General features: G+C 45.8%; 2 protein-coding genes across 2 annotated transcripts in view; one reads left to right on the top strand and one right to left on the bottom strand.

The window, feature by feature from the left end:
- Window positions 1–23,682, bottom strand: part of ATP5F1E (ATP synthase F1 subunit epsilon) — a 558,621-nt gene that overhangs the window by 116,658 nt on the left and 418,281 nt on the right. The window lies entirely within an intron of this gene.
- ZNF831 (zinc finger protein 831) overlaps window positions 745–23,682 on the top strand; it is a 111,873-nt gene continuing 88,935 nt past the window's right edge. The window contains exon 1 of the mRNA XM_050745548.1: window positions 745–942. The gene's annotated coding sequence lies outside the window, so the exon portion shown is untranslated. The remainder of the gene's footprint in view (window positions 943–23,682) is intronic.

Genomic DNA, 23,682 nt, shown 5'->3' with positions numbered 1-23,682 from the left:
AATGTGCTCTATGATTATTCCAGAGCAATACAGGATGCAACATTTCCCAAAGTAATTTGACCACAAGACCTCTTTTCTTTTCGTGGAGTATCACATTCCACTGTGTGCATAATAATCTGCGGGAAAAAGTGTCACCTAGATATGAAAGTACACCTCGCCCCACTTTGTGTTTGGCCATTTCTAAGGTGGCTTTGAAACTAGGAAGGATGAAAGATTGTCAGATATGGAAGCCCACACCGTCTTTTGGTTTGGTGGCTCTCAGTGGCTGGATTCTGAGCAGGACCCTGGAGGAGAGAAAGTCCTTCTCACATGACTGGACGTTCCCAAAGCTGGGGGAGTCAGTTTGGAAGACCTGACTTCCCTGTCCATGTGAGTGGCCATGGGAGTGGTGTGGTCGGAAAAGAGGGGGCCAAGGGAGCCCAGCGAGAGAAATGCCCACCCTCACCCTCCTCCTCCTCAACCGAAGAGGAGAGGTGCAAGGGGAAGGAGTGAAGAAAGAGAAAGGAGAACAGAAGTTTCCATTTGTACCGGATGGTTTTGTTTTTTTATCTGTTTGCAAATGTTCAGTGTAATGGTTTGAAACCCAGCCGTGTAGCTGCCGCCGCCCACACACAGAGCTGCCGTGGCACTGAGCTTCAGCAGGCAAACCATATCACCAGCGTCGGCCATTAAACCCGAGCCCACACCAGGGCAGGCTGCACACCTACCCCCGGTGTCCCTCTGCCACCCCCACCGCCCCGGCACCCCCGACACCCACCACCCTCCACACACACAATTTTTCTTTTTTTAAATTTCCAGCAGTCGGTTTTTCTCTAGAGAAGGCATAAAGAGAAGCAGAGGCAGAGATGGGACGAGCAGGGAGAATGCTCCTGCCTCATCGGAGCCACCGGTTTTCGGGAGAGAGCGGCAGCCCCCACCTGCCTGTGGACTGAGCACTTAAAGGTGAGAGAGGACTTTGTGATTTCTTTGTGCACCTGGAGGTCTGGGATGCAAGGCCAGATGAAGGGATCTTAATCATTGAGCCTGGTCTGTTGCCTCCCGAGTGATTCTATCAGGCAAGCATGATGGATGATTCCTTCCAAGCACACGCAGTTATCTCTGACACGAGCCCCACTCAGGTCCCCATGAGATCTTCTGAATCAAGGGGCTTCTAGCCCCTCCTCCCCACCTTTCAGTACAGCCTTGTAAACCTCAGATGTGGATGAAGGTGCCGTCCTGCCTTTGACTTGACCTGTTGATTTCCAACCGGGGCTGCTGGCCCTTCCTCTCTAGAGTGAGTAGTGACTCACACTTTTGGGGGCCTATGAAATGGTCCTCCATCCAAGGGGCTTTGGGAAGCCTGTTTCCCTAGTGGCCCCAAGCCCAGTAATCAGAAGCAATCAGACCCAGCTGTCCAGCTAATTTGTATAAAATAGGCTTCCTTCCTAGTAGAAATCAACAAAGTCTAAAATAGAAGGGACTGTAATAGGAAATGAAGCTGCAGAGTTCTGTGTGGAATGCAACAGGCAGGGACATCGGCATGGAAAATACTAAGTACAAATTACATGGCTGACAACCATGGGAGCAGGAGAAGCAGTGATCTCCTTGCTTATCGAGCATGTCTCTGGGTCGGAGGGGAGCTGAGTGGGAACATCGCTTCTGAAAGGTTTAGACCTTTCACCAAGGAGAGGAAAAAGGAAGAACAACAAAGATGGAGAAAAGGGGGAAAAAGGCCGTGATATAATATACATGTAGAAGAGAAGCAGATAAAAAGCTCCAAATTCTGTGCAGTCAGGGGATGAATCAGTTAGTAAAGATCTATTTTTAGTTTCCAAGATCTGCTGTTGCATTTTGCCTGGCATTAATTAATGTCACAGGCATGTTCCATGCACAGGCTCTGAAGGGCCCTCGCGTGTCACTATAGCTGGAGGTGCCAGCCCGTCTTGATGGGAGCTCTCCAGTCCTTTGGGGTCTGGTCTCTGACACAAACATGTGTCCAGAATGTTCTGCTCTCTGACCTTGTCCCCTCTGGGTGTATCCGTTAATCTCCTCGCTCTGGCCCTTGGATGTCTGGCCACTGGCCAAGGGAGAATTGCAATTGTTATACTTTGTTTTTTAAAAGGAAAGGCTGTACAAGCTGAAATTGGGAAAAGACAAAGATGTTGGATCATGGCTTAGAATTTAAAGAAAAGGCTTTGAGGGCCGCTTTCCCACTGCAAGGAAGAAGAATGAGGCTCCCCTCATCTCCAAACAAGGCTGGTTTTGACAAATCAGATTTCATAACTGGAGAACATCTTCCAATATAGTTTAGGCAAAGTGTAATATGTTAGCAAGAACTCATTATATGACTGGGGTTGATCAGCTGTTGGCTGAAATTGTGTGTGAGACTATCTCCAAAAAGCCCGTTCATATTTCAGAGGCGAGGCTGTAAATCTGAAGAGCAACTGAAATACAGGCATTATTGTACGCCTGAAGCTTTGCTTTCTGAGGTGGTAAGGGGGGATTACAGGCGAGAATGAAAAACCCAAGGCCACATGGCAGCACACTGTTGGGACAGCTGTTTTTGTATATTTGTACCAATTATTAGATCAATGAGAAAGTATGACTACATCATGGACTCTAATTAGAAGAGACATCCCTTATACTCTGACATTTTTGAGAATATTCTCCTACTAACCTAGAGCCTGATGGAGCCATCGATGCTAATCGTTCAGTGCCATTGGTCAAGGCCAATGCATAGTCTTCATTTAGTTCCTAAGTCATTTGTGGTCAACCCATCCAAGACAGGGGCATGGACAATCTCGTCAGAGTAGGCTGGGAGGGTTTCCATGATGGAATGGGGCTGGCCTCTCTGTTGAGGGGGGAAATCCAAGGGGTGCACATGAGTTCCGAGGACCAGTGGCAAAGTCCCTGTTCAGTCCTCGGGAAGCATCACTACCACTACATTTCTGATGTTCTGAAGATGGGTTAGAACAGAGTGTGAGAGCAAGCAGGGTGCTGACCTTGGGTCTCGTGTCTTGAGGCTCAATTCCTTCCTCTCACCCAGCCAGGAGATTCAGAGGTCCTACAGCCTCCCACCTCAGACCCACATACCTGGTGTAAGTTCTGCCCTCCTGACCACACCCCTGCACCTTCGACACAGCTTACCACATCCTTCCCCAAAGCATCTTGTGCCTTGGAGGGCAGGTGCCGTTGCAGTGTTCTGGGCTGGGGGCACTCGAGTTCAGCCCTGGCCAAAGGCCGTGAGGGGCAGAGCCAGGGGATAGTGTCTCCATTGGTAATGAAGGTCTCCATCCCTTCCAGGCTGGCCATGTCTGTGGCCACAGATGAATAGGATGGGTGCCCACTTTGATGGGTCAGACAAGGTAAGGACTGTCAGACCCCATCCTCTGTTTGAGATCAGACCAGAGGTGCCATCAGAAAATCAACTGAAGATTAACCTACTTCCTCTGGTGCTCAAAACCTAGACTCCCTTTGCTGCTTTGCGATTTCTTTCTGTGTGTAGAGGTCTGATAAGCCAGATAAGATGAAGGGATGTTAATCCTTGGGCCCAGTCTGAACGGCAAAGTTCCAATTAAAGAAGATATGACCGTGGCCTGGGGCTGTGCCTAAGAAGGGCTTTGCTTACGTCTCTTTGTCTAATTTCTGTAATGGGCCCGTGTGGATGGCACCTTCACCAATACCATTTTATGGAGGAAGAAATGGAGTCTTATACAGTTCATTGTACTTTTTGCATTGTATCTTAAAGATATAAAACTTTAACCTTACACTCCATAATATATCTATTGGTCTTACTATAAAATAAGATCTCCCTCCTCCAAAAAAAATTGTGAAGGAAAATGGTTCCCTCCTGAGTGAGTGCCAAAAGCCTGGGCTTAGCCTGTCGGAGAGAGAGGCTGCAGAGCCCCTGTGTGGTGAGCAGACGCCCTCCACAGGGCCCCCGACACACGCTTCGTGCCTGAGCCTTGTCCCTGTGATGTTGACACTGTGTGGATGGCAGAGCTGGAACTTGCCCTGAGGGCCCCAGGGAATCCCGCAAGGCCCAGTCTCCACAGCGTTTCTCTGTGGAATGTTCCAGCTGGCCGGTGTGTACAGGGGAATCTGAGTCAAGGGCTTGAGGGGGGCTGTCGTCCCACACAGGGCTAAGGCTCTCCAGGGAGCCTCAATGGCTGGACCCCCATCCAACACCAGCGCCAGGGCAGCCCCCTTCGCCCTGCCGTGGCCCGCCTCTTCCTCTGTGACCTGCCATGGGCCTCACATCCTGAGAGGAGCCCTAGAAACGGGCTCTGTTGATAAAAACACACATACCCTTTGCCACAGGAAATGTGGCCTCACGTTCACAATGGTAACCACCAGGCTCCTCACAGAAACCAAAGAGGAACAGATTTTAGATTTTTACCTCAATTAGGAAACACATGTTTTCTCTCTCTCCTCCCCTCCCTCTCTCCCCTCAGCAAGTCTCAATTTTCCTCACATGTAACCTCTGCCCTCCCTATTCTAGATTGGGAAGCTGCACATTTAGGAAATGGAGACTGTGTTCCTTTGAGTTTAGGTAAAAACTGTGAGAAAACAGGATATAAGTCGTAATGGAAACCAACGGGCCTCGGGTCACAGGTAGGGATGTCAGATAAAATACAGGATGCCCCGTTAAAATGGGAATTTCAGGTGAACAATGAAAACTTTGTTAGTAGAAGCGTGTCCCAAAGACTGCACAGGATATACTTATGCTAAAACATTTATTATGTCTTTGAAATTCAAATTTAACTGGGCAATCCTACATTTTTATATATCATCTATGAATAGTAACCATAGCACAGGGGATCCACCATGTGAGACTCAGAACCAGCATCTGGGAAAAACATTGAGGCAAACTTCTCCATCCAGATTAATTCCTGATCTTCTGAGAATAACAAACAGCCCACTACGCTGTGGCCAGTACTCCACGCCAGCACACGCTGACATTCTGTGGGCAAGGAGCTCTCCTTGAGTCTGCCCAACGGAGGTGTGTAGTTTTTTGTTGTCCAGGAGAGAAACAGAGGCCCAGGGAAGTCAGCAGGACGAGCCCGAGCTCAGTCAGCTCCCGGCCTGTCTCTCTGCATAGTACTCGCCGGCTGTGGGCGGGCAGGCAGTGCCAGCTTCAGAGGAGCAGTAATAACAGGTTAGCTTGGAAGTGCTCCTTGCAGAGATGGGAACGGCTGTGTCAACACACGCAAATTATATGCAAATACACTTGGCCTGCCTGCCCAGATGGGAGACCCATGAGCACAGCCTCCAGCCGTCCATGGGTTTCTGATAGGGCAGGGGTACCAGGCTGATAGTGGCTGGGTCTCCTGAGAGGCCCATGTTCCTGGTGCATGTGGGCTGCTGGGACACATGCACACACTTGTCCTCCTGGCGTGGATGAGGATGCGAAGGGGCTGGTGTGGAGGTGGATGCCTAAGGCTGGAGGGGGTGTGTTGAGGCGCTTGTGACCTGCTACCCTGATCTGTGTATTCCCAGCAAACCACATGGCTTCTGTCTCCTGGGGTAATCCTTCCTGAGGCTCCAGCACCCATCTCTGGACAGAAGGAAGTGGCCCTTTCCCTGGGCACCTTCCTGCTGAGATGCCACAGGACTGCAGACCTTTGAGGAGAATAATCCTAACCACAGTGATGCTACCGTGAGCGTTAACCGGGTGTTTATGATACACCCTACCCAGTGCTGAGCATCTTGTGTTTAATTCTCCCACGTGCCTGGGGTTCTTGTGGCCCTGACTTGAAGATGAAAACCTTGAGGCTTAGGAAGGTAAAGTAACTTGGTCACAACTGGTGAGATACAGAGCCAAGATTCCACCTGAGTTCTGCAGGCTGGTCAGGTGAATCACTGCCAGGTGAATGAGGGATGACTTTCAACACCAGCTCCTGGGCATGGACTTTCTGAAGAGAGCACTGTTTTGAAAAGTCCTTTATGGAGATTTGTAGTGCTTTTAGCTAAGATTGTTGGGGATTTGCGCTCTTAGAGTTAGCAGGGTTGGCCTCAAATACTGCTGCCGACTGAGCCCCATTTGGAGATGTTCTCCACGAGGCAACGCTGAACCTTTGGGAGACCCATAGGAGGTGGCTGCCCAGCCCCTCTGTCTAGCAGTGTGAGGGGAAGGTGTACACCAAAGGTGGGGCTTGGTTGAGTGGTTGAACATGCCGGTGTGGGGCCAGATAGCCTCGGCCACAGGTTGTCTTTGCCAGTCTCTGGCTGAGTGGTTTGGGGTGAGCTGCTTCACTGCTATCAAGCTCCTTTCCTCATCTGTTAAGTAATATTTGTAATGACAGCATCTCCCTCACACACCAGGTTTCACTGGTCTGTTGCCTGATCAATCATAATAGTTATTACTCATTGCTGTTTGCCAGGCACCAGTTTAGGTGCTAGAAAGAGCTAGCAATGAGAACAAAAAGTACAGCGCTCACCTTTGAAGATCTTAGGAGTCCAGAGAGCTAAGCTAAATCCCCTACAATGTGAGACAGGCAGAGATTCACCTAAAAGTGTCACAGGGACCCTGCTGCTGAGGTTCGGGAGCGGGGAGATCACCACTCACAGAGGGTTGGGGGGTCCCAGAGGCCTTTGTTGAGGAGGCAGCGAGTAGGTGGACAGGTGGATTTTGGGTTTGTGGATCAAGAGAAGGAAGGGAATTCCTGGCTGAGGAACAGCATAAGCAAAGCGTGAAGGAGAACCTGGGGGCCTTCGGTTTGATTGGAGGGTGCATGCATCCATCCATGCATGCCAGGGCAGTGGGATCTGAGCTGGGGAATAGGGTACAAAGTCCCTGCTCTTATGGGGATTGCAACGTTAAGCAAGTAATGATACATTAAATTTTTTAATTGTAGTTGTGATGAGCACCCTGAATCTGAGCTGGTCAGGGAGCAGGCGCCTGAGGCTTCCCTGAGGACATAAGTGAAGCTTGAGTAGGAGGCAGTTGGGAATGGAAAGAGCACTTCAGGCCATGAGTACAGCTCCCCTGGGGCCCCTGACATGGGCCGGCATCCAAGGAGCCAAAAGGCCAGTGTGTGGCTGTGCTGCAGGCAACAAGAAGTGGGGCTTGGAAAGTGGCTGAGGAGGTGGGCAGAGGCCAGCCTACATGGGCCCTGCTAGGTGGAGGACGTTACTTTGTCCCAAGAGCGATGGGGCTACTGCAGGGTTTTAGCTAGAGTGGGGATGTGTAGGTGGACTTTTATGTCTAAAAAAGATCCCTCTGGTGGTGGTGGAGAAGGCTTTGTATACAGCAGGAGTGAAGGTGAAGGGAGGAAACTGGACTTTGGCCAGCTGTGGACTGTACAACTTGATCAAAATCCCACTTTGCCATCGCCACCATCCTCAGCCCAACACACTCAATACCTCACTCTTTCGCCCCTGAGCAGTGTCTCATCCAGTCCCTGTTCCTGAGCTCAGCACCCACCTGATTTCCCCACCACCCTTGCTGCTGAGCACACGTGCCTTGGCCCCCAGCCCACATGCTCTGTGTTCTTCCCAACAGAGCCAATTCCTGTGGAACTGGACCCGGAAAGAACAGGAAGGAGTCAACAAGATCTTAAGCCTGCTCCAGACCCCTTGCCTGACTTTTGAGAACGTCAGGGCCCGATTTCTGTTTGTCCCTCCTCCCTGGGCTGGGCGCATCTTCCTGGGACAGCCTACCCCTGGGAACGGAAGGCTTGGAAGGAGTGGTGGATTGCCTCACCGAGGGAGTGAGTGCCGAGGCACACAGGGCCAAGTGCTTATTCGTGCTGGAAGCTGCCCTGGCAGCCTAGGTGCCCCGCTGCCAAGAGCTGATTGGAAGGCTGGACAGACATGTTCAATGGTCCCGGGGCCTCACCAGCACACCCTATGAAGGGCAAATGGGAATGGGAGCTGGCGACTCCATCAAGTTGAACTCCAGGAGGTCAAGGACAGGGCAGGAGGGACTTTGGCCAGCATGGTCTTGGAGAGGGAATTACTGTCCTGCTACTTCCTACTGTAGCAAACTCTTTGAAAAAGCCACAGCAATTTTTTGCTCTCCCAAAATAGCTGAGAGATTCCATTGGACAATTGCTTACCAAGTACCTACTTGGAGCTGGGCTAAGAAAGAGAAATTTTCATCTACTCCTTCAAGGAGCACATGGTCTGGTGAGAAAGCCTGATGTATAAACCAGTCATTACAGGGCACTGTCCTGTTCAGGTGGTGAGGGGTGACTATGGTGGCACGGGACCCTAGAGGTGGTGGAGACTCCTGCAGCCTGTCAGGTGGGTCACGCTTCACAGAGGATGCTAGAAAGAGCTAGTCGTGAAAAAAGTGCAGCTCTCACTTTTGAAGATCTTAGAGTCCAGAGAGCTAAGCTAAATCCGCTACAATGTGAGAAGAGCCAAGATTCACCTAAAAGTGTCATAGGGACCCTGCTGCTGAGGTTCGGCAGCGGGGAGATCACTTCTCGCAGCGGGTTGGGAGATCCGGATTTGGTCTTCCCATGTAGAATTGGGGAAAGATATACATGCAGAGACTAAGTGCTTCTCCAAGAATATACACATGCTCATTCACACGTGTTAGTAACCCGCATAGAAGGCACACATAACCCTGTTGGGACGGGACCCAGGTGGTCCAGTCCCAGAGCAGCTTTACGAGCCCCAGACTCAGAGCAGCAAGCAGAAAGCACCATGAGAACTCAAGCTCTCTGCTCGAACCCTGTGAAACCGAAGCAGGCTCCACCACAATCCCCTGCGACTGGTGCCTCTTTTCCTTCCGCTTTCCTGCCATCCTGCAGCAACTCCAGTGTCCCTCTTCTTCAGACTCCGTGAGAAGTTCCTCCTTCCGCACTGCCCTCGCTGCTTCTCTTGATGACTTTCTCTCAGAGACAAGTCCTATGCCACTTGGAACAAAACTTCTCCTGTGGCCTAACCCCTGTGTCATCTGTCCCCGGCATGCTGCCTGGCTTCTCTCCTGGCTCTGCCCACTTTGTGGTGACCCTGACAACTCATGAGCCTTCTGCTGGTTTCTGCATCACAGGGAAGAGTGCCCATCTCAGCGCCTTGGCACTCACCGTACCCTCTGTCTTTCACCCTTAGCCAGATGTGCCCGGGGCTGAATCCTTCTTATCTCCCAGGTCTGTCTCCATAGACAGCCTCCGACCCCTCCCCTGTGACTCATACCACTCTCTTCCTTTTCTTCATTGCAGTGTTCTCTAAAATCACTTCACTCATGTATGTATTTTCCTATTTATACCTGTGTCTCACACTGAAATCTCAGCCCCGTGAGGGCAAGGGGGCCACTCTCTTATTCTCCCCCAGTCTTGCAGCCCTGAATGAAACTTGGGATGTGCTGGGGACTCAGTCAGTATTTGCTGGACAAGTGAGTAACTGTTGAATACAGTTTCCCTGACACCTGGAAGGGATAATGTCTTCCTCTTTCATAGCTTTTTTTCGTTACAATCTGCCTGTTTGGCTTTTGTCATTATTTCCCAATCATCTTGATTATGCATCATACAAAAGACTATAGAACAGTCTAGTAAAGGCAAAACCTCTCAGAGGTAGGAGGAAGGGAAGGAAGAGATTGGACAAAGCCAGAACACTTGTTAGCAGGTGGGAAAGCAGACAAGGCTGGGCACAGAAATGCACTCATATTTTTGTCTGCGTGCACCTGAGTCTGTGTCTGCACATACATGCCTAGAGCACTCTGATGTGAGTGGGAGCAGCTGGAATTTGGTGTTTTGGGTGACTTGCTGGGCTCTGGTGAGACGTAGGTCTGTTCTCATCTTGCTCCTTAGCTGGTCAACTTTTCTTGCTCTGTGATCTTTAGAATGAGGGGGTAGCAAATTGGTTTTAGCTCAGGTGTCAAATCTTACTGGCAATGATTGCCTTGGAAGTCCAGGTAAAGCTGGCTTCCACTGCCCAGCACAGCAGGGAGAACCGCTGGGGCCAGGCTGCACTGTCCACCCTGAGTGTAGGAAGGAGAGAGGGGGCACCGTACTGTGATGTGGCTGTGTTAGATAATCCCCGAAGCACTGTTGGCTCTAAAATTCCAAAAGTCTCCCCTGCTTTGGGAACGGTAAGAGATGGGTTGGAGACCCTGAGTGAAAGGAACAATTCTCCTCCTCTAGGAAGACTTCATCTTCAGAGGCTGGCCTTGAGACATGTGCCAGGAAACCCCTCCTAGAGAGGAAGAAGTAGGGTCCACCTAAAGGGTACATGAGGAATCGTGTGCTTCCCCTCATGCTCAACTAAAGACTGAAATTCCCAGCACTTAAAAGCGAGTTGTGTAAAAAGTGGTCTATATTTAACATACACTGTATGACTTTAGGGATAAATATGCGCCTGTGAGACCATCAGCACCATTAAGGCCGTAGACGTATTCACCTCCCAAAGTTTCCTCTTGCCTTCTTTATTGTTATGTGTGGCCAGAAAACGTAACATATGATCTACTCTCTTAGCAAATTTTAAGTGCATGGGCTGGGTGCAATGACTCCCGCCTGTAATCCCAGGGAGGCTGAGGCAAGCGGATCACCTGAGGCCAGGAGTCTGAGACCAGCCTGGCCAACATGGTGAAACCTTGTCTGTACTAAAATAGAAAAAATTAGCCAGACATGGTGGTGGGCGCCTGTAAACCCAGCTACTCGGGAGGCTGAGGCAGGAGAATTGCTTGAATCCAGGAGGTGGAGGTTGCTGTGAGCCGAGATCGCACCATGGCACTCCAGCCTGGGTGACAGGATGAGACTCTGTCTCAAAAGTAAATAAATAAATAAATAAGAAAAAGAAAAGAAAGAAAATGTTAAGTTTGCAATACAGATACTCCACTGTACACTAGGCCTCCAGAACTTAGCCGTCTCACATAACTGAAACTTTGTACCCTTTAACCCTCACCTTCCCCATTTCTCCTTCCCTACTCCCTGGTGATCACCACTGTACTCTCTGCTTCTATAAGTTTGGCTGTTTTAGATTCCACATAGAAGTGACATCAGATAGCATTTTTCTTTCTCTGCCTGGCTTATTTCACAGAGAATAACGTCCTCCAGTCCCTCAATGTTGCTGCAAAGCAGAATTCTTCAAAGGCGGAATAAACATCTCAACTAAATGTTTTTTTTTTTAAAAGAAGAAAGAACTTTAAAAAAATTCTTTAAAATTTTATTTTTATTTTCACTTTTTATGGGCACATGGAAGGTGTATTTATTTATGGGGTACGTGGGGTATTTGGATACAGGCACGCAGTGTTTAATAACCACATCAGGGTAAATGGTGCATCCATCACCTCAAGCGTTTATTATTTCTTTGTGTTATAAACATACTGATTATACTCTTTTAATTTTTAAATGTACTATAAATTATTGTGGACTGGAGTCATCCTTTTATGCTATCAAATTCTAACTTATTCATTCTAACTATAGTTTTGTACCCATTAACCATCCCCAATTTTTCCCCCACTCCCCTACTCTCTATCTCCATGAGTTCAATTGTTTTAATTTTTACCTCCCACAAATGAGTGAGAAAGAAGAAAACAAAATTAAAAACTAAAATGAAAGCAAGTCCTACTGAAAGTGTGGGGGTGGATCCCTGTGCTAAGGGAAGAGGAAAATGAAGCCAGGCTGGCTCTTTCCTCCTGCTGTGGCTGGGATTCTGAACTCTGGCTTGGGAGGCGAGTTGGGTGGTTTATCATTTGAGCCCTGCCTCCTTCCAAAAAGGATTTGAGGGGACTTACAGTGAGAACATACCCAGAGGATAGACAGTGGGAAATAAAGCCAGAGTGAGAGGTCAGAGGCCACCAAAAGGAAGAGAAAACCAAACCCCGGGAAGGGCCAGGGTCTCTCGGGCCAGGACTTGGATTCAAGGAACAGTCATTATTTGGTTTCATAAGGACAAAGGATTCTTGGCTTGGAGAAGAGTTGGCAGAGGCCAATATACAAATCTGTGTTTAAATCTGTTTATTGAAAGTCTTAAACATATTGTTTTTGTAAATACATCCAACAGACACTGATTAGTCAGCCCCCCGAGTGATGGGTGTGGCAGGGTCCCATCCCTGGCATTTTGTTCCCCATCTGGGCCAGTAAGCTCTTCCCTTTAAAAAAAACAAATAAGAAAGCAAACTCCTTACATAAGAAACTTTTGGGGCTACAAGGAGGGGAAACCAGCTTTTCTTGTTGTAGTTGAAATATAAACATTTTTTCTTTCTGGTCTGAAAAATTAATCTACAAAAACAGTAGGTGACACCAAAGAAATCACTTCAGGTGCTGGAAGTGATTTCATTTTCACACTCTATGATTAAAAGTCGGTAGCCAAGTGCTCAGAGCCACATCACATCTTCCTAAGCAGGAATATACCACGCCCTGCCCTCCTCTGGCTCTGTTTTCTGTTCCTCAGGCGCTTTCATTATCTGTGTGATGTGGTGAGACTGGCCCGCGGCGACAGGGAGCTGCAGAAGGCAATTACTCCAGGGGAACACTGGGCACTGAGAGGCTGTGTGCCTTTTCCCCAGGACGCCACAGTCACAGCCTGGCGTGCGCAGGAAACCAGCTTGATGGAGCCATCTCCGTCAATGTGACGGGAGCATTTCCAGAAAGTGTCCGGGGGCATTTATTTCCCAAACAGCCTGTGCTGCACAGGGAGAGGGGATGAGGCCGCAGGTCAGCGGAGGTGAGGGGAGGGCAGGATGCAGGGAGCTTGTTTGTGGGTCAGGAGGACACTGTCTTGGCAAAGTTCTGCCCACTCTGTGCCCACTGAGCCGCAGGGGACGGCGACGTGGATCATCCGTTTTCTCTTTCTCACTTAGCCTTCCCCGGAGGAGTTTGGGCTGGAGAAATCAACCTAAACCCAGGCCATCCCTGTTGTTCAAAGTGTCAGACCATTCAGACCTGCAGGTTGCATGCCCAAAGGCTGGCATGCAGCCCCCAGGGGGCACTTTTGTTTGGTTTTTAACTTTTTACCTCATTTATTTGACATTAGGAGGGACTTTTTCTTTTTAATAAACTTTTTATTTTGGAATCATTTTAGATGTACAGAAAACCTGCACAGTTAGCACAGAAATTCCCACATCCCTTCAGTCAGTGAACCCCCCGTAGCATCTTACATGCTCATGGGGCATTTGTCATGACTAAGAAACGCATATGGGTACATTCCTATGAACTAACTCCAGACTTTATGTGCGTGTCACCAGTCTATCAACTGATGTCTCTTTCTGTCCTAGGATCTAAGCCAGGGTGGGTGGTCACTTTTCGTATCACTTTTTTTTAAGTGCCATAATTATGGAGTTATTTTAATGAGTATTACAAAAAATACCAGATCGATTATTATAGCTTGGGACAAATTAAATGATAAAAGCAAGTCAATTTGAAGAAGTGTGTTATGAAAATAAATAAAGATGACATGGTACAGCCCTTTACTTCACAGACCCCACCAAGAAGCTCAGGCTTGCTGAACACCAAGCAAATCCCTAACGAAGTCCTGGTGGGGCTGGGATAAGGACTAGCAACCCAGTACCCCTTCCACCGCCCAACAGCGCCCCTCTTCCTGTTTGGATGCTGTGGAAGGGAGGAAGGACGTGGAGAGGAGAGGAACCCTCAGTGCGAATAAAGTTTCCATTTCAATTATTCAACTGATCCTTGACCCCCATTACTATGGATAATCAAAAACTGGGTGGATGCATCATGCCTTAAAAACATCGCTGAAGTGGCCCTGAGGATGTGCAAGCAGATAATTGCATGGGGTATTCATCCAATGACACTCCAGGGGGAGGTAGTTTTCTATATGCACGGAGACGAGAGCAGTGGCCCTCAGCACAATGTCGCACATCTGAGGAGTGTTCCTTCCTGAGGGGGCTCCTTAGGTACAGCTTCCTGTTCCCTAGCATAGGGCTGGTGATGATCAACCTCTTCTGACAATGGAGAGAGCATACAGAGGATGTTAGGGGAACCAAACCCCAAGAGGGAACCAGCTTCATTGGAAAGTGGAGCGCGTGCCTTCCCAAGGCAGGGCATTGCTGAGCCCCAGAGAGGAGCCCTGGGTTCTGCTGCCTGCCCCACAGCACAAGGTGTGACAGCACCTGCATTGGAATATAGACTGTGCTTTGGAGCCTTTGGCATCAGCTCCCACCTGGTGTGTAAGTTTATGGTCTCTCCAGCAAGTTCAGGGAAGTGAGGGAGTTGCAGTTCTCTGTCATTCAGCAGGTGTGGACTGAGGGTTGGCTCTGTGCCAGGCCCCGTGCCGGATGCTGGCTTCCATTGTGAGACCAGGCACAGCCGAGGCAGAGATGAGCATTCCTACAGTCACTCACGACACCAGACTCCACAGACCAGAGAATGGACGGATCCACAGGAACGAGAGACAGGCTGCCAGGTGCCCAGACCTGGGGAGCCTCCAGAAGAGGAGAAAGGACCACCCATCATGGCTGACCTTGGGAGGACTTGGGTCTTCACAAATTGTGTTCCTTGGTATATACAAGAGACACAAGACACAAGAAATATTCATCTATTTCCATTCATTTATTTGACACATACTCTTGGGGCCATGAGTTCGATCCTCAGAAGAGGGTCATGATGATGGAGGGAGGAAGGTTGTGGTGAGGGGCCGTGCAGGAGCCCAGGGGGCTGGTCTTATGGCTGCTCTTGATCGCACTCCTCTGAGGCCCCAGAGGTGCTCCTTCATCCCCAGCTTGCTTGTGAGGCTGCATCAACTCCCCAAGCCCCCGTTTCCTGCTGAGACCCAGCCAGACACTTAGCCCTGAGTGTGCCAGATGGCTCCACTCAGGGTGCTGCTCCAGCCCCTCTCCCTGGGGCTTCCTGCCACGTGACTGCACATTGGGGTTCTGGAGAAGGGCCCAGGGACTGAACTGCAAAGGCGAGGGGTGTCCCTGCTCCTCCTGACCGCAGCTTCTGCACAGGCATGTGTGTCTGATGATGCAGAGCCGGAGGGGCATGGCCGATGAGAGAGTTATCCTTTCTACCCGTGAGTCTCCCTCGGACACACAGGATATCTCATGTCTCCTCCTGGTTTTCCTGCTTTTTTTTTTTTCTAGCTGCATGAGGTAGTTTTGTTTGAAAGAACAGTCAATGCAGACTTCAGTTTTCCGAATGAGGCTTGCTCTGGGCAAGTGAGAGAGACATCTTTTGGTTTGTTTGTTTCCTTTGGAAAAAAGGGCCTGAGAAAGCAAGTTAACAATTCTTTGGAATTAGTTTTCTTTTTCTTTGGTGACTATTGCCACATGCTTAGTTCATTGGATGCCTTTTATTTCTTTCTCTTGCCTGATTGCTCTGGCTAGGATTTCTAGTACTATGTTGAATAGAGTGATCAGTGCCATGTCTTAAAAATAAAAACTAATTCAAACACATCCATGTTGAACAAAATATCACCATTGCTTTGTCAATTGCAGTGGAAATGCTCATTCTGGGCCCTCGGGAACCTCTGGGGTTACATGTGGAGGCTCTGCAAACACTTGTTCCATCCACATCTCCAGGAAAACAACCACCCAGGCTCTAATTCTTACTTCCCTGCGCAGAACAACCTCATCTCTAATGCAATGGTTTTTGCACACCTACATTTCTGGGCAGCAGGCTCTGTTTATAGGTAGTTAGGCCAATAGTAACAATTACTAAAGAGCTGAGCTGTGGCTTTTTTTTTCTCTCTCTGCTTCTATCTCTTCCTGTTTTCTAAGGGTTGCTATTGTGACGTTAAGTAATGTATAGGAAATAATTTACTTCCTATTTCTGGGCCATACCAAGTTTTATCTCTGCTTGAGTCTCTTCCAGGTTGCTTGAAATGGTGCTTTTCTCAGTTAAACGTGGACTTGACAAAAAGGCCAAGCCACAGGAGGCTGCCCTCTTTTATTTTAGTTTCTAAGGCTCAGGGAGCATCTCTCTGTTCTCTGAGATGCTGCCTGCAGAGAAGGAACTGGGAGAGAACACTAAAATGCCCTCTCAGCAAAGAGTAGCGGGCTCCCTACAGAGAGTGTGAGCAGGTCCTCTTGAACTCATCTCTCCTCTGCGGGGCCAGCCCCATGGTCCTTTCTGGACCTGTGGCTGTCTTCTCTGGGCAACCAGATCAGTGTGTTTGAATCAGAGCATCACTGGCTGAAAACACTCCACTCTTTACAAAGGTATGTAACATGCTCCATGACATAAGCATATATAAAATGTCAGTTAAAAAAAAACAAACTCTTTACTCTGTGTTCTTAATGATATATTTATCTTCAAGCACGCAGTTAAAGGGAAAATGCTACGTAAAACTGTGTGACCCAGTTCAAGTAATTCTCTTGTGTGCTTAATACCGCTGTAGATTTTGTCAAAATATTTGCTGCAATTCATAATGGCTGTCAAAAACCAGGTCCACAATCCACGTTCTACTAAACAGAAAAACATTTAGAAGAAAATTTATTGCTTTATAAACTGTTTTTTTTCCTCCAATGATGGACCTAATTAAACTGAAAGTGTGAATTGTTTAGAAACATATTAGCCCAAGTATTTGTGTGTATATATATACATATATATATGTTTTATTAGCCCATTTTTATTTATATATAATATAATTGAAATATCAAGATATTTGATAGAGCTACTATTTATAGCAATTCTACTGATCAGCCACCCAAGGGTAGCATTTTTCAATTAGATTTACAAGGGCCAATAGACCATGTATTTATACACATATCTGACTTCCCAGTGTCCAAAATAGCAAAGAACTAGAGGCTATCTCAGATCAGCCATGGAAGCCATGCTCTGAGAGGTAACGTGTTTCTCCTTTCCCGTAGCAAATCTTTCTGTAAGAATGAAACCAGAGATGTTATCTACCAAAATGCAACGAGGGACAGGATGCAACTTAGAAAAATGATAACATTAGCTGACTGGGAAAAACAGAATCAACGTCAGGGCCAGTTTAAAATAATATGCTTTTTAACCACCCTCGCTTTATTGCCCCAGCTAAGAGCAAGTATTTAGGACCATAAGCTAATATTAATCAGAGAGAATGCTTAGGTGCTGTAGCAATGTTGGGTCCTGTGAGATTTGCTTCCTTAGCTGTGCTTCTGCTGGGAAGCTGGGGAGGGGTGGTCATGAAGGAGGAGTGCCATGTGAGCAGGATTACCCAAAAGCGCCTGCCTAGGGAAAATGGGCTCACCATCAGGGGCCACGGAGTTACCAGCTAGAGAGACTTTTCTCCTGGTAGAGACCATGAACACCATGTACGCAGAGAACCAAGACTGTAAAAGGGAGGTAGGGTAGGCTGTTTGGTTAGAGGGGTGGGGCGGGAACAGACACGGGGAGAGTCTACCATGTCTGGACAAATCACATTTATAGTTTTATCCAATCCTTCGAACAAATGAACATGAGCCCCACTTTTCAGATAAGGAAAACACAGCGTGGAGAGTTTAAGTGAATTATTCCAGGTTATAGGGTTTGTAGGTAGCAGAGCAGAGGTTCAAAGGCAGGTCTCATCTCCAAGGTCTGGGCACTTTACCCACCGTGCTGCCTGTCTGGCACGGCAGGGAAGACTGAGTTATGCTGGAAGGTCACACTCAGGGATTTCTGCAGAGCGACTTTGGGGCATAGGTAGGAAGCTTGTTCTCAGCACTGGCTTGTCACCAAGTGAGAGATCTTTGCAGATTTTCATTGCTTTCCTTGTAGTTCCTTTTTTTTTTTCTTCTTTTTTTTTTTTTTTTTTTTCTTTTTTTGGAGCTATAGTCTCGCTCTGTCACCCAGGTTGGAGTGCAGTGGCATGATCTTGGCTCACTGCAACCTCTACCTTCTGGGTTAAAGCGATTCTTCTGCCTCAGCCTCCTGAGTAGTTGGGGTTACAGGTGCTCGCCACCACACTTGGCTAATTTTTTTGTATTTTTAGTGGAGACGGGATTTCGCCATGTTGGTCAGGCTGTTCTCTAACTCTTGACCTCAGGTGATCTACCTGCCTTGGCCTCCCAAAGTGCTGAGGTTACAGGCATGAGCTACTGCGCCCAGCCCCTTGTAGTTTCTTTATGATCACTTTGTATTCATAGCAATGTTGGAGCTTTTCCAGATATGGTAAATGGTAGTGATGTCAATTTTCCTTTGAATATATAAGGGTACATAAGGAAAAGTGAGTTGATATAAAGAAAATGAAAGGAAAATGGTCTGTGCGGAGTCAGTGTTTCTCCAAGGATAGGCTGTGGTGCTCATGGCTAGTGTCGGTTCTAGATACACTATGAAGGCTGCGGTAAATAACACTGACTCACACACTGGGAAGGTTGTTCCTGTTTTGATTCTATTTATGTATTTATTATTTTTATAAATTAGCCTCTTTGTTTTGAGATCATTGCAGATCACCTGCAGTTGTAAGAAAAAAATACAGAGATCACATGTAGTTTTTACCCAATTTCCTCCAACAGCAACATCTTGCAAATCACAATCAGAATATTGACAGTGATATAGTCAAGATACAGAACATTTCCATCACCGCAAGGATTCCTTGTGGCCACCCCAACTCCCTCCTGCTCTCTCCCTCTCTCTGTACCCACCCCACCCCTTAACCCCAAGCAATCACTAGTCTGTCCTCCAGTTTTTTATAATTTGTCATTTCAAGAATGTGATATGAATGGAATCATTCAGTGTGGTATGTAACCTTTAAGGACTGACTTTTTTCATTCAGTGTAATTCTCTAGAGATTCATCCGAATGTTTCATGTGTCAACAGCATCCTCCTTTTCATTGCTCAGTAGTGTTCTGTGATATGGACGTACCACAGTTGGTTTGAATATTCATCTGTTGAAGGGCATCTGGGCTGATGCCAATTTTTGACTATTACAAATAAAGCTTTAGAAACATTTATGTACAAGCTTTTGTGTGAACATAAGTTTTCATTTGTTTGAAATAAATGCCCAAGAGTGCAATTACTGGGTTGAATAATAGTTCTGTGTTTGATTTGTTAAGAAACAGCCACCCTTTTTTCCAGAATGGCTGTGCCACTTCACATCCACACCGAAATGGATCCTGGCAACGTGGGCAGTGTTTCCAGATCCTCCCCAGCATTTGCTGTTTCACTATTTTTTATTCTAGCCATTCTGACAGGTGTGAAGTGATATTTTATTGTGGCTTTGATTTATATTTCCCAGGTGGCTAAAGATGTTGAACACCTTTTCATGTGCTTATCTGCTGTCTGTATACCTTTTTTTGGTGATAACTTTCTTCATGTGTTTGCTCACTTTCTAATTGGATTGTTGTTGGATTTTTTTTAACTGTTAAATTTTCATAGTCCTCTATAGATTCTAAATATAAGTCCTTGTCAGATACGTTGTTTGTGAATACTTTCTCCAGATCCGTAGCTAGCTTTTTATTCTCTTATAAGCAGGGGTTTGCACAGAGCAAAAAAAAAAAAAATAACTTTGATGAGGTCCATTTTATTATATTTTCCTTTTATGGCTAATACTTTCTGTTTCAAGTCTGGGAACTGTTTCCCACTTTAGATATCCTAAAGATTTTCTCCTATGCTTTTTTCCCCTAAAGCTTTTACAGTTTTATATTTCACATTTAAGACTGTTTTAACTATTTTAAGTTAATTTCTATATAAGTAAGATGTGAGGTTTAGGTCAAGGTTTTTTTTTTTTTTTTTTTTTCTTTTCTTATGAAAGTCAATTGTTTCAGCATCATTTGTTGAAACAGCTACACTCTGTCTACAGAATTGCTTTCAACCTTTGTCAAAAATCAGTTGGCTGAGGCAGGAGAATTGCTTGAACCCAGGAGGCAGAGGTTGCACTGAGCTGAGATTGTGCCACTGCACTCCAGCCTGGGTGACAGAGCAAGACTCCATCTCAAAAAAAAAAAAAAAAAAAAAAAAAATCAGTTGGGCATATTTGTGCAGATTGATTTCTGTTTTTTGTTTTTATTATTATTCAATTCTACTCATGTGTGTGTCTATTCTGACAATACAGTCTTGATTACTTTGGCTATATAATAAGTTTTCAAGTTAGGTAGACTGATTCTTTACACTTTAATATCTTTCTTCAAACTTGTTTGAGTTATTCCAGTTCTTTTGCCTTTCTATATAAATTTTAGAATAATCTTATCTGTGCCTACAAAAATATCTTACTAGGATTTTGATAGGAATTGCATTAAGCCTATATATCAATTTAAGGAGAATTGACGTTTTCACTATGTTGCATCTTCCAATGCATGAACACAATATGCCTCTTTATTATTTAGATTTTCTTTGAGTTAGTTCATCAGTGTTTTGTAGTTTTCAGTGTAATAGTGTTGTACGTGTTTTATTAGATTTACAAATACATATTTCATTTTTCATTTAATTTTAGTTTTCAATCATTCACAGCTAGTGTATAGAAATGTAATTGACTTTTGCATGTTGATCTTGTATCCTGTGTTCCTTGCTTCACTCACTTATTAGTGCAAGGAAGGTTTTATTTTATTTTATTTATTTTTTTTTTTTGTAGATTCTTTGAAAATTTGTATGTAGACAATAATCTCATCTGCAAATAGGGATAGTTTTATTTTTTCTTTTCCTGCTTGCAAGTCTTTCCTTTCCCTGTATGTATTCTGTATTTCTTCCTTGCTTTATTGTATGGCTAGAACTTTCATCTTCTGAATGAGAGTGATGAGAGTCGACATCTTTCTTTTTCCTGATCTTAGGGAGAAAACATTCAGTTTTTCACCATTAAGTATAATGTAAACTTTGGTGTTTTGTAGCTGCTTTTAATCACATTAAGAGATTTCCCTCTATTTCTATTTTCCAGCGAGATTTTATTATGAACGGATGTTGAATTTTGCCAAAAGCATTTTCTACATCAATTGATACAATTATGTGATTTTTCTTTTTACCCTGTTAATATGGTGGATTACATTGAATGCATTCCTGGAATCCTTATTCAAGGTGTATAATTTTTTTCTTATCAGAATTCTATGTGCTGATATTTTGGGAGAGGTTTTGAATCTGTGTTCATGAGGAATATTTGTCTGTAGTTGTCTTTTCATGCTGTCTTTGTCTAGTTTGGTCGCTGGGTAATACTTAGGTGCTTAAAATTAACTGGGAAGTATTATTTCCTTTTCTGTTTTCTGCATAAAGTTGTGTAGAATTTGTGTTAATCCTTCTTTTAAAGTTATAATTCTCCACATTAGGGCCTGGAGACTTCTTAGTAGGGAGCTTCAAAATTGCAAATTCAATCTGATAAATAGTTATAGTGTGATTCTCATGTGATTCAAATGATTGTTTCACATTAGGTGGATCATGGTAGTTTGTGCTTTTTGAGGAGTTGGTCCACTTCATCTAAGTCATCAAATTTATGTGAGCTGAGTTATTTACAGTATTCCCTTGAGGTCCTTTCAATGTCTGCAGGGTCTGTAGTGATAGCCCCTTTTCCTTCCTGACATCAATAGTTTGTGTCTTCTCTCATTTGTCCTGTGTCGGTTTTTGTAGAGATTCTAAAGACCAATTTTTGGCTGGGCACAGTGGCTCACACCTATAATCCCAGCACTTTGGGAGGCCAAGATGGGTGGGTCACTTGAAGCCAGGAGTTTGAAAACAGCCTGGCCAATGTGGTGAAATCCTGTCTCTACTAAAAATACAAAAATTAGCCCAGGGTGGTGGTGCGCACCTGTAATTCCAGCATGTTGCAAGGCCGAGGCAGGAGGATCACTTGAGATCAGGAGTTTGAGACCAGCCTGGCCAACATGGTGAAACCCTATCTCTACTAAAAATACAAAAATTAGCCGGGCGTAGTGGCAGACAATTGTAATCCCAGCTACATGGGAGGCTGAGGCAGGAGAATCCCTTGAACCCAGGAGGTGGAGGTTGCAGTGAGCCAAGATCATGCCACTTCTCTCCATCCTGGGCAATAGAGTGAGACTGTCTTAAAAAAAAAAAAAAAGACTAATTTTATTAATCTTGTCTAAGAAAAAGCTTTTTCTTGATTTTCTCTATTATTTTTCTGTTTTGATTTGGCCAGTTTCTTCCCCTACCTTCATTATCTCCTTTCTTCCACGTGCTCTGGATTTATCATGCTTTCCTTTTACTACAGTGAGGTGGAAGTCTAGAGTCTTGATTTGAAACCCTCTCTCTTTTCTTTTTCTTTTTAAACAGTTAATAGCAGTTTATTTTAAAATATTTTTGTGGGTACATAGTAGGTGTATATATTTGTGGGGTACATGAAATGTTTTGATACAGGCATGCAGTGTGAAATAATCACATTGTGGGAAATACTCCTCTTTTCTAATGTGAACATTTAGTGCTATAAATTTCCCTCCCAGCACTGCTTTAGTTGTGTGCCACAAATTTTGAGATGTATTTTTGTTTTCACACATCAGTGTATTTGTTGATTACCCTTGGGGCTTCTTCTTTGACCCATGGATTATTTAGAACTGTGTGCCATTTCATTTTCAAGTATATGAAGCTGTCCTGTTATCTTTCTGTCGTTGATTCATAGTTTGATTCCACTGTGGTCAGAGAACATGCTTTGTGTGATTTTAGTTCTTTAAATTTGTTGAGGTTGATTTTATGGCCTGGAATGTGGTCTATCTTGATGTAACAGTCTGGGTCCAATCAGGAAGTGGGAGCCATACAATAGGCTAAATGAGAGAAGCTGATGATAAGAATTAGTAACTATAATGAAGAGGGACTGTAAGACATAAGGGAACTCCATGTGGCACCGTAGGATTGAGATTCAGCTTCTCAACTGAGAGAGATAGCTTCCAGTTCTCCCAGCAAGAGCACACGTGGAAGGAGTCAGACCTCCTTGGAGGAGATGTGATTTGGCCACTGGATAGCAGAGGAGTTGGCTGGCTTAGCGAGACTGAAGCTTATCTGGAGTTGCTGGGCAAACAATGGGCAACTTTCCGGAGTACAGGTGGGAGGTGGCAGGCAATCTGCATCCAGAGACGTGGGGGTGTTTTGGGAGTGTGGCACTAGTAGGACAGAAGTCTCCAGAGCTCCCAGAAGGACAGTGTGCTGGCTGTGTCGTTGCAGAAGGAGCAGATCCATGTGAACCCCCCAGCCACAGGCAGGCTGTGCAAGAACCTTGGTTTTTATGTTGTGGGGGCTGCAGACAGATTACTGCTGGGCTGAGGCTGCAAGGTTGCAGAGGGAGTGAGTCCTGGGGCCTGTGGCTGGGAGGGGGAGCTCCATGGCATGTCCTCATACCCACACCACTGGCCCTCTCCTGGGCCCCTCCTGGAAACTGCAGGAAGCCTCTTCCTCCTGCAATGACCCTCCAACATCCTGTGTTGGAAAAACTTAGCACTGTGTCCACTTTAAAGGAGAAAAGCTTTAAAAGTTTGCATCTTTCATCATACAGCATGTATTGAATGGCATTTTTGGAGCTGAGAGGCAATACATTTCTACCTGGCACAGTCTATCCCTTTGCCTATGCAGCCCCATGTGTACCCTTTACATGCATTTGAACTTTCTTACAACAGAATATTTTATAGTAATATTTCCACCTAACAAGATACATCCATGCTTCTAGCAAGTGAAGAGGTTCTCACTTGTTCGAAATGAGCAGACGCAGTCATTGTACTCAGCACAGGCTGTATCAATTGCTCTTCAAATTCAGACAAGATATCACTGAATATTCTGTTCCCTAAAGCCTACATTGTAAAGTTAACTTCTAATAACTCATGTATAAAAATTTAAAACATGAAGTAGGAGAAAGAAGTAGAGAATGATTAGTAAAGATAAAATAAAACTCATTCATATAACACATGTAGAGACCATACACGAAGCCCCTCCAGTCCTCGTTTATATAATTGATGAAGAAGTT

The sequence above is a fragment of the Macaca thibetana genome, chromosome 10 (assembly GCF_024542745.1).
Source record: "Macaca thibetana thibetana isolate TM-01 chromosome 10, ASM2454274v1, whole genome shotgun sequence".
Lineage (NCBI taxonomy): Eukaryota > Metazoa > Chordata > Mammalia > Primates > Cercopithecidae > Macaca > Macaca thibetana.
The sequence above is the reverse complement of the archived record's forward strand: the minus strand, read 5'-3'. Positions and strand labels throughout refer to the sequence as shown.